Raw genomic sequence first — 10,260 nt, forward strand, 5'->3', positions numbered from 1 at the left:
CAGAAATGAAGTCAGGCCTCCTCTGTCTCCCCTGCTTCCCCTTCCCCTGTAATGCCCCTCTTTTGTCTGGGAGGACGGGAAGAGTGAGCAGCTTCCAAGGCCTCTAGTTCACCCTTCCCCACTCACTCATGCTTTCCCCAAAACAGTCAGCTGGGTCAGCTGGAGCAGAATTGACCACAGGTCCTAGGAGCTTAGAATGGTCCCTGAGCTTGGCACTAGTGGTCCACTCTGATACCCCTTTCCATGCTGATCAATTCAGATGCCCAAATTGGGGGTGGGGAAGCTGAATGGACACACCCTTAACCCAGTCCCATCTTGGAGGTGAATGGTCTTCAGCACTGGTCCAAAGAGAGAAGAGAAGGGAAACGGAAAGGGGTAGGGGGTGGGTGGAAGAAGAAAACAAAGATTAGAGGAGAAAGAATGAGAGACATGGAAGAGTTAGAAACACTGAAAATCAGAAAAGAAAGAATAATGTAAACAGAAAATAAAATTCTAAGCTCACCAACGAACTGAAAGCACTCCTCCACTTGGCAAAGGGCATTCCAAAGTCAACCTAAAAAACGAGTGCAGGCCATGATGGGAATGTGGGGTTGGACATGCCTCATTATACCTCCTCCCTTTTGAGTTCAGGCATGACTGACCAGCATTACATTAAAATGGAGATCTTAGGGCTCAAAAAACAGACTTTGTAGCAATAAGATACCAAATTCTAACCTGACTGTAGTATAGCATCACATGACAGATAGCAGGTCCAGAAAAAAACTGAAGTATTTTACACCAAAATGCATTTCTTTGACATTTTTTGAAATGGCCCTGCAAAGCTGTCTCTTGTGAGGAAAATTTACATCCTATAGAAAATCCCCTTCCCTTTCCAGGTCTTTTCCTGATCCAAGAGAGATTTAACTAAGAGTCTGGCACCTTTTAGGGTCTGATAAAATATATTTACAATCTATTATCTATCAGGCCTACTACCTGGAGGCTTCATCTACATAACAAGAACTTTGGCTTCCACAACTCCCCTTATCTTAACTACAAACATTTCTTTCTATTGACCTCAACTCTTTAGGCAGAGCTTAACCCTTTCAACCAGTTGCCAACCAGAAAATCTTTAAATCCACCTATGACCTGGAAGCCCCCACTTCAAGATGTCCTGCCTTATTGGGCCTAAACAATGTAATCCTTACATGTATTGACTTGTGTCTCTGCCTGTAGCTTCTGTTCTCCTAAGATGTATAAAATCAAGCTGTAACCCAACCACCTTGGGCATATATTCTCAGGACCTCCTGGAACTGTGTCATGGGTCATGGTCCTCACGTTTGGCTCAGAATAAATCTCTTCAAATACTTTACAGTTTGACTCTTTTTCATCAGCACTAAGGAGATATCAACAGAAGCTGTGTGATCTTGGGCAAGTCTGTTCCCGTCTTGCTCCATGTATATCACAGTAAAATAAGGGGTTGACTTGGGTGGTCCAAAGGACTCTGATAGCCCCAAGAGGTTTATAATGATAATCAAAGAAGAAATAGACTGAGCTGCAGACATAGAGCCAGGAAGAAAGAAGCATCAACATGAAAAGTAAACAGAAGTGAAGATGTGCGGTTCCAGTCATTATAGACCCAACACAAGGCAGTGAGGCACAGGAGCCCCAACTAGAGCCACATCATGCCTGCCCTGGGCAGTGGTGATGCTGGCCCAGGCTTACCTTGCTGTACACCTGTCTGTCTGGAGTGCAGGTCGGCAGCCCTTCTGTCAGGCAGTCTGCAGCTGAGTGTGAGGATGTGAGTAGGCAGCAGGCTGGATTTCAGGCACTGCAGATTCTATCTGAACAACTCAAAGATTCCTGGAATTTATAGCCCCAGAATTCAGAAAGGTGGGAGGAGGGTTTCTGAAAAGGCCCCACCCATGCCTTGGGAGGAAACCTAGGGGAAGTGCAGGACTCGTTGTCTGAGTAACATTCTGCAGAATGCTGCACATACCACTTAACAAGCATAACCAGCAAAAGAGTACAGCTGCTTGCCGCTTGTGGAAAGAAGTCAAAATAATAGTAGTAATGATAAGAGGGAGCAAGATGTCTTTATTATCCATGCTAGCAGGGGAAGAGTAGAAAGCAATTCCACTCTTCAATTTGTGAAGGGAACATAGGAGTTTTCAAAGAAAGGGTTTGGAATGCAAAATATGACTAATTATATAGTATTGATAATATAATAATATAATAATTATCAAATTATTTAAATCATTATAACCAGGCTCAAACACATCTTTAGTAATAAAAATGGGAACCATTACAATCAACACATTTTTGCCAATAAGAAATAAGTTTATTTATTCCTGTAGCATAAAAATCCATCCTTCAGATTTCAGCGAACTCTTGGAAAGCATTTTCTGCATCCCGCTGGTTGTGGAAGTGTTTTCCCTGCAAAAAGTTGTCGAGATACTTGAAGAAGTAGTAGTCAGTTGGTGAGATGTCAGGTGAATATGACAGACGAGGCAAAATTTCAAAGCCGAATTCATTCAACTTTTGAAATGTTGGTTGTGCAATGAGTGGTTGGACGTTGTCGTGGAGAACTGGACCTTTTCTGTTGACCGATGCCTGCTGCAGGTGTTGCAGTTTTCAGTGCATCTCATCAATTTGCTGAGCAGTCTTCTTAGAAGTAACGGCTTTGCCAGGATTCCCAAACTTGACCACTGGAGATGGGAAAATAAGGTGGAAAAGAAAGTTCTTGCAATAACTTTTTACCATCTCAAGGAAATCCCCCATAGTAGCCACAGCATTTGATAGCCACTGGGTAATGTAGAAAGATAGGGGCCTTACTAGAGTCCAGAAACACAGGAAATATTACCAACCTTATGGTGGCTACAGGAGAGTTATGCAAGCGCAACTCCAAGGGCTACATTTTGTGCAAGAGTTGTATGTGTTTAAACACAAAGCCCAAATGCCAGTTGTAACATTTTGCAACCTCCCTCCAACTCAATCCCCATTCCCATTATCATAATGGCTCACTAACTTGACCGGCCACAGAGGTATTTATCAGGAGAAAAGTTGGCTTGCCTACATGACTTTGCCCCCAGTATCCTCGTGTCAGAGCTTTCTTATCTGCCTATCAGAGCTTCATTATCCTCTTTATCCTCCTTCCTTATTCTTCCTTATCCTCCTGTCAGAGCTTCCTTATCCTCTAGTGAGCTCTGACTGTCAAAGGTGGCATGCCATACACTTTGGTTAACATCAGTAAGTTGCCAATGGATCTTGGTTCTATTCCACATCTTGGCACTAAAGGCCACCCCCCATGGCCCCTTTATGAGGTTGCCAGACTTGCAAATCAAAATACAGGATGCCAGGTTAAATTTGAATTTCATGTATACAACAAATAACCTTTTAGTATAAGTATGTCTCAAATATTGCATAGAACACATCAAAAAAAAACACTGATATGTGTTTTATTTGCAATTCCAACTTAACTAGGTATTCTGTATTTTATCTAGCAATCATACTCCTTTGCCCTGATTCTCCAGAGAACAGTAACAATTAATTGATCTGAAAAAAAATCTAAATTGTATAAATTTTGTACATCATCCAGAAGAAAAGTGAAGACAAAATATCCTTTATAAATAGATTTAAATGACACCAGTAATAATGAGTACATTCTCCTTGTAACCATTTAAAAAATATAGGTAAAGCAGAAGTTCTCCAACATTAAGCCACCAGATTCCTGTACTCTTCTGAAAAGTAAACACAGTTAACAGTGTGTTCTTCTAGAGCTTTTCTATGCATTTGAATATATATATGTAAGTATAGAACATGTAGGCTTGTTCTGTGTGTGCGTGTGTATCATATTGTAAACACTATTGCATTGTTGTACAACTTTTTGCATGGCAACGTATATCTATCTCATTGCTTTGTAAAGCTGCATAACATTCCACAGAATAAATATTACCCTTGTTTAACAGTTATCAAAATGTAGTTAGGGAACCCCTTGGGGAACCCTCTGTAGGGTTCCAAGAGGTCAAATTATTTTCATAATAGAAGTAGGACATTATTTGCCTTTTATACCCTCACTTTCTCACAAACGTACAGTGGAGTTTTCCAGAGGCTACTTGGCAAGTTATAACACCACTGCTCTGACAGCTAATGAAATGTGTATGTATACATTGTTTTCCAAATTTTTCTAAAGAAGTAGATTTAGGGTATAAATATATGCTTGTTTGGAGATAACTCAGTTTCTTCTTGTGTTCTCACCGTGTTCTTGCTAGCTGTCTTCAGTTATACCTGCTATAATTGCAATACTATTGTCTAATAAATTTTTATTTTAAAATTCTGAAATTTCTCTTACATCTATCTGAAAACACAAGAAATAATACACTTTGTCTTGTTTTGTAATAACATTTTAAAATGTTTTTTAAACCCTAATGAATTGTGTAATTTTAACCAAAATTGTTATTAGACCATTCCTTTACAATATATTTATTCTTATAGTAAAGGATTTATCATTGGCATAAGATGGATTGATTAGATTTGCTTTCTCAACCCCCAAGTGCACCATCCCAGTGTAAAAATACTGAAAAAAAAAATGAAATTAGGTCAGGTGGAGTTGCTTATACCTGTAATCCCAGCACTTTGGGAGGCCAAGGTGGGAGGATTGCTTGAGGCCATGTGTTCAAGACCAGCCTGGGCAACAGAGCAAGACCCCACCTCTATTTATTTTTTATATCAATTTAATTTAAAAATAAAATAAATAAATAATAAATTTTTTAAAGATGAAATCGGCATATCAGAGGGTTCTCTGACTAGCTGAAGGGAGGGATATATGCCAAAGAAATTGTGAAAAACTAAATAAAAACCAAAAATATAATGAAATCCATATTTCCCTCATATATATGTATAGTAATAGTTCAACTCATTATGTCTTATTCAACAGAATATTTTGAAGAGTATTTTAGCAATACTATTACTAAACTTAATTGTTTACTATAAATAGTTAGTTGCAGCATCATATTGAGACCAATCATTCAGAGTTTTGAGAAAAACGAATTAAGCATTTTAAATGTAGATATGGTGAGCTCTTTGAAATCCAAAAATTGTTAGCTTTTCAAACTGGCCGTGAAAAAACACAAACGGTGGTAAAATTTTCAGTGCTTTTCTTAATTTCATGTTTTTTTCTAGAACAACAGTTTTGATATTTTCTTTGATGACACAAAAGCAATGGTGGGTAAAACTGCTGGCATTTAGCACAAATCAAAGCAGTGGCACCAAACTGTCCCAGTAGTCATTCTGTTCCTTAATGCCACACACTTGCAATGAGGGGGAAAAGCCAGTTTCACTTCAGGTTATTTTCTTAAATCTTGATTCATGAGAACATGTCTTTTCAACAATCTTTGTGAAGAAATGGGAAGTATACATTAAAGGTTTCTGTTGCGTACTAAAGAACAATGATATCTCAAGAAACAGTACTTGTGCAATCATGTGAGATAGCTGAACTGTCTACATTTTTTATGAAACACGATTTTTCGCCGGGCTTGGTGGCTCAAGCCTGTAATCCCAGCACTTTGGGAGGCTGAGACGGGCGGATCACGAGGTCAGGAGATCGAGACCATCCTGGCTAACATGGTCAAATCCCGTCTCTACTAAAAATACAAAAAAAAAATAAAAAATTAGGCGGGCATGGTGGCGGGTGCCTGTAATCCCAACACTTAGGAGGCTGAGGCAGAAGAATCGCTTGAACCCAGGAGGTGGAGGTTGCAGTGAGTTGAGATCATGCCATTGCACTCCAGCCTGGGCAACAGAGCAAAAACTCCATCTCAAAAACAAAAAAAAAAAAAGAAACACGATTTTTACTGGAAAGAATGACAAACTATGGTTATTCAGATCTGAGTATTTTGCAGGCACTTTCGTAGAAATGCAAAGAGACTCTCACTTCAAGAAAATTAGTTGACAATATTTGCTGCCAATGATAAAATTTGAACTTTCCAGCAAAAATTAGAATTGTAAAAAATTTGTGTCTGCCATCATGAACTTGACAACTGCCTGATTCTTCCAATGAGTTGCAGTGGTTTATACCTGTGAAGCACCTAGCAGCATACCTGGAACATAGCAAGTAGTGATAGGATGGTAACTCTCTCTCTTTTTTTTTTTTTTTTTTTTTTTTTTTTCTGAGACGGAGTTTTGCTCTGTTGCCCAGGCTGGAGTGCAGTGGCACAATCTCGGCTCACTGCAACCTCCGCTTCCCAGGTATAAGCGATTCTCCTGTCTCAGCCTCCTGAGTAGCTGGGATTACAGGCGTCTGCCACCACATCCAGCTAATTTTTTATTTTTAGTGGAGATGGGGTTTCACCATGTTGGCCAGGCTGGTCTCGAACTCCTGACCTCATGTGATCCACCCACTTCGGCCTCTCAAAGTGCTGGGATTACAGTCGTGAGCCACCGCAGCTGGCCCTTTCCCTTTTCCTTTCCCATATATTACATGCCTAGCCCCAAATACTTCTGGCCACCCCATGTCAGAGCTGGGAGAAGTCCAGGCTAAGTTATTGTATTACATTAGCTGGAGACACCCACACAAAGGCTGAGATAATATAGGTATAATAAAACCTTATACATTGACAACACTGAAGGCCTACTGGATAAAAAGTCAGTGAAAGAAATCCTGGGGACTGCCACTTTTCAACGACACAATCACTCATCAAATTATTTGTATCACCTGTATGTCCCACCATGGATCTCACACCCCCTGGGTGGCAAGGGATGGCCAGATGAGGCAGTCTGTTGCCCTACAAAAGATGAGAGAAGGGAATCTGGCACCATCACTCCCAAATTCCCAGGGACTCATTTTGAGGGCCTCCCATTTTAACTAAGGCTTTAACCTATTTCCCAACCTGTACCTGCCCGCCTTCCTGAACCCACATGACCTTCTCCCCTACAATGCCTTCCCACCCTTAGCCTCCCAGGTCTGAGTTGCCCACTTGGCAACCAGCGGGGCAGAGCAGTAGGTTCGAGATTGCCCTAGGGGCATCCAGGACTGGCTGGGCATTTCCATGCAGAGCAGGACAAATAGCCAGGCCCCCGGACAGAGCTTCCCCCAGATCCCCATCACCCTGCCCTGACGAAAATGACCCAGAGAGCACTCCCACACAGCCACCCACTTCCCACCATCCCCTGCCAGCAGGCAAAGAGCTCCAGCTTCTTCCTCTGGGACACTACACCTAACCAAGGGTCTATCAATTCCTATCCACCCCCAAGCCCTCACCAGGTGAATACAGCTCAGACTCCTGGAAACTAGGGGTTAATTCATGGAAAAAATCGATGGTATGTCCTCCAAGGCTGCATGCCAAGGACCTTCAGGAGGCTTTTCCCCCATCCCCTTCTTTCTTGAGGATATATTCCATCTGTTAATCCTAGCTATTGATTCAACAAACTGTTGCCAAGTCATAAGTTATTTTTCTAGGAATTGGTAATGTGTTCATTTCACAATATAAAACACCTAACATCCCCAGGACTCTCTTCTACCCCCTGCCTGTACTCCTTCCTGCCCTCCCTCTCCCTACACTCCCTCCTAGGTTCCAGTACCAGGGGTGTTGATTAAGTCAGCCTCCTCATAAACCTCACACACTACACAGAAACTAACTCAAAACAGAACACAGACTTAAAGGTGAAACATAAAACTCTAAAACATTTAGAAGAAAAAATGCCTTAGTATGGTAAATTGCATGGACTGATTTTTGAATATTGAATGAGATTTGCATGGTTGGTCATGGTATATACTGCTTTTTAAAAATTGCTGAATTCTATTTGCTAATATTTTGTTAAGGGTTTTTGCATCTACATTTATGAGGGACATTGGACTGTAGTTTTCCTTTTTCTTCTTTTTTTGTACTATCTTCATTTGATTTTAATATCAGCATAAAACTAGCTTTATGAAATGAATTGGGAAATATTCCCTCCTCTTCCATTTCTGGAAGAGATTATGTGGAATTGGGCAGATCTCTCTAGTATATTCCAGAGGGGACAAGTCTTTCTTTCTTTCTTTGTTTAACAATGGTTAATGATTATCTTGTGGAGGTGAGTCACTTATCTAATATAAGGTTCAATTCTACCCTATTTGTTTTTGTTTGCATTTTGAGATGAGGTCTCGCTCTGTCACCCAGGCTAGAGTGCAATGGCATGATCATAGCTCAGTACAACCTCAAACTCCTGGGTTCAAGCAATTCTCCTGCCTCAGCCTCCCAAGTAGCTAGGACTATGGGCATGCACCACCACAACTGGCTAATTTATTAAGTTTTTGTAGAGACAGGGTCTTGCTATGTTGCCCAAGCTAATCTCGAATTCTTGGCCTCGTGCAGTTTCCCACCTCAGCTCCTGAAGGTGCTGGGATTATAGGCATGAGCCACCACACCTGGCCTACCCTATTTGGTTTTATATATCTATGATTCTAGTATAGCTTTACCATGTGCCAGAAATTATTTTAGCCACTTTGTAAATATTAAATATTTTACTCTTCATACAACCATTTGAGATAGATACTAGGATTGTTCTGATTTCACAGATGAGGAAACTGAGACACAGAAAGAGAAAGTAACTGGCACATGGTCACATAGCTAGTAAACACAGAGTTGAGATTTAAGCCCAGGCACCTCTTCCCTTAACCACAGTGCTCTTCTGTGTATGGGGACATTATTATTATTGTCATACTCTAGATCAGGAAACTGAAGCCCAGAGAGCTGAAGTGATTTGCCCAATGGAATGTAACCAAAGTAGAGTTGTTGATTCCCACCCACCTGTCTCTCCGCATCTCCCCATCTCCGAAAGGTGTTCTAGCCGAAAATTTGAGAGTTGCCCTTGAGTTTTCTCTTCACCTTACCTTCTGCTTCTAATCCATCAGCCAATCTTGTTGATTTTGCCTCCAAAATATGCATCAAGTTCTCCGCTTCTCTCCATCTCCGCCGTGCTCTCTCATCTGACCCCTTCATTACACTCGTACACTCTCACAAGCTATTCTCCTTCCACCGCAGACAGTATTAGCATTTTAAATATCAGTCTCTGCTGCTTAAAACTCTGCAATGGCTTGCCATTGTATTAAGAATCAAATCCAAATTATTTCCCGGACTTACAAAGCCCCAATGGTGTCTGGCCCCAAGCTCCTCCCAGACTATCTCCTGCACCTTCCCCTCCACCTGCGAGCTCCAGCCTCCAGCCGGCCAGCTCAGGCCTGCCTTCACAGCCCGTGTATCTGCTGGCCCTTGAAAGCTCTTCCCACAAACACTTCATTGCTGCTAAATGTCAACCCTCATAGAGACATTCCCAGGTCACCTGGTACGAGACAGACCCTCAGTAGTGCTCTCTCCCGCCTTTCTCTTTTATTTTCTTCATGGCATTTATCACCTGCCTAATATTTTTTGTTTGTCTGTCTGTTTGGGTTATTTCCTCACCTGCTAGAATATAAGCTGTGCAAGCTTATACTAATAACTAACACTAATGTAATCCTTATTTTGTGCCAGGCACTGTTCTAAGTACTTTATATGTGTAAACTCACTTAGTCTCCACCACTATCCTGCAAAGTTGCACTCTGAACATCTCTGTGTTTCTGAAGATAAAATTGAGCAACAGAGAGGCAAGGTAACTTATCTACGGCCACACAGCTTGTAAGTTGTGAAGCTGGGATGCAAGCCCAGGCAGTCTGGCTGTGGAGTCTGTTTTTATTTGTTGTTGTTTTTGTTTTTGTTTTTGTTTGAGACGGAGTCTCGCTCCTATCACCCAGGCTGGAGTGCAGTGGTGTGATCTTGGCTCACTGCAACCTCTGCCTGCCAGGTTCAAGCGATTCTCCTGCCTTGGCCTACTGAGTAGCTGGGATTACAGGCGTGCGCCACCATGACCAGCTAATTTTTGTACTTTTAGTAGAGACAGGTTTTCACTATGTAGGCCAGGCTGGTCTCGAATTCCTGACCTCAGGTGATCTGCCCACCTTGGCCTCCCAAAGTGCTGGGATTACAGGCGTGAGTCCCCGCACCTGGCGGAGTCTGTACTCTTAGCCCTCATCCTTTATGTTTCCTTCATGGGAGTGGGGTGCTTATTTGTCTGTTCTCCACCAAGTTTCTAGCACCTGGAATAGTGCCTGACAGAGAGGAAGCACCAATAAATATTTGTAGAATAAGCAAATGAATGTTGCATAACTGGTTTAAAGATAAAGCCTGATTTGAACCAGATTTGTCGGGCTCCAAAACCACACTCTCCAGAGTATGAGATTGTACTATTTCAATTTTCAACTCAGAAATTCGC

The sequence above is a fragment of the Piliocolobus tephrosceles genome, chromosome 6, assembly GCF_002776525.5.
Source record: "Piliocolobus tephrosceles isolate RC106 chromosome 6, ASM277652v3, whole genome shotgun sequence".
NCBI lineage: Eukaryota > Metazoa > Chordata > Mammalia > Primates > Cercopithecidae > Piliocolobus > Piliocolobus tephrosceles.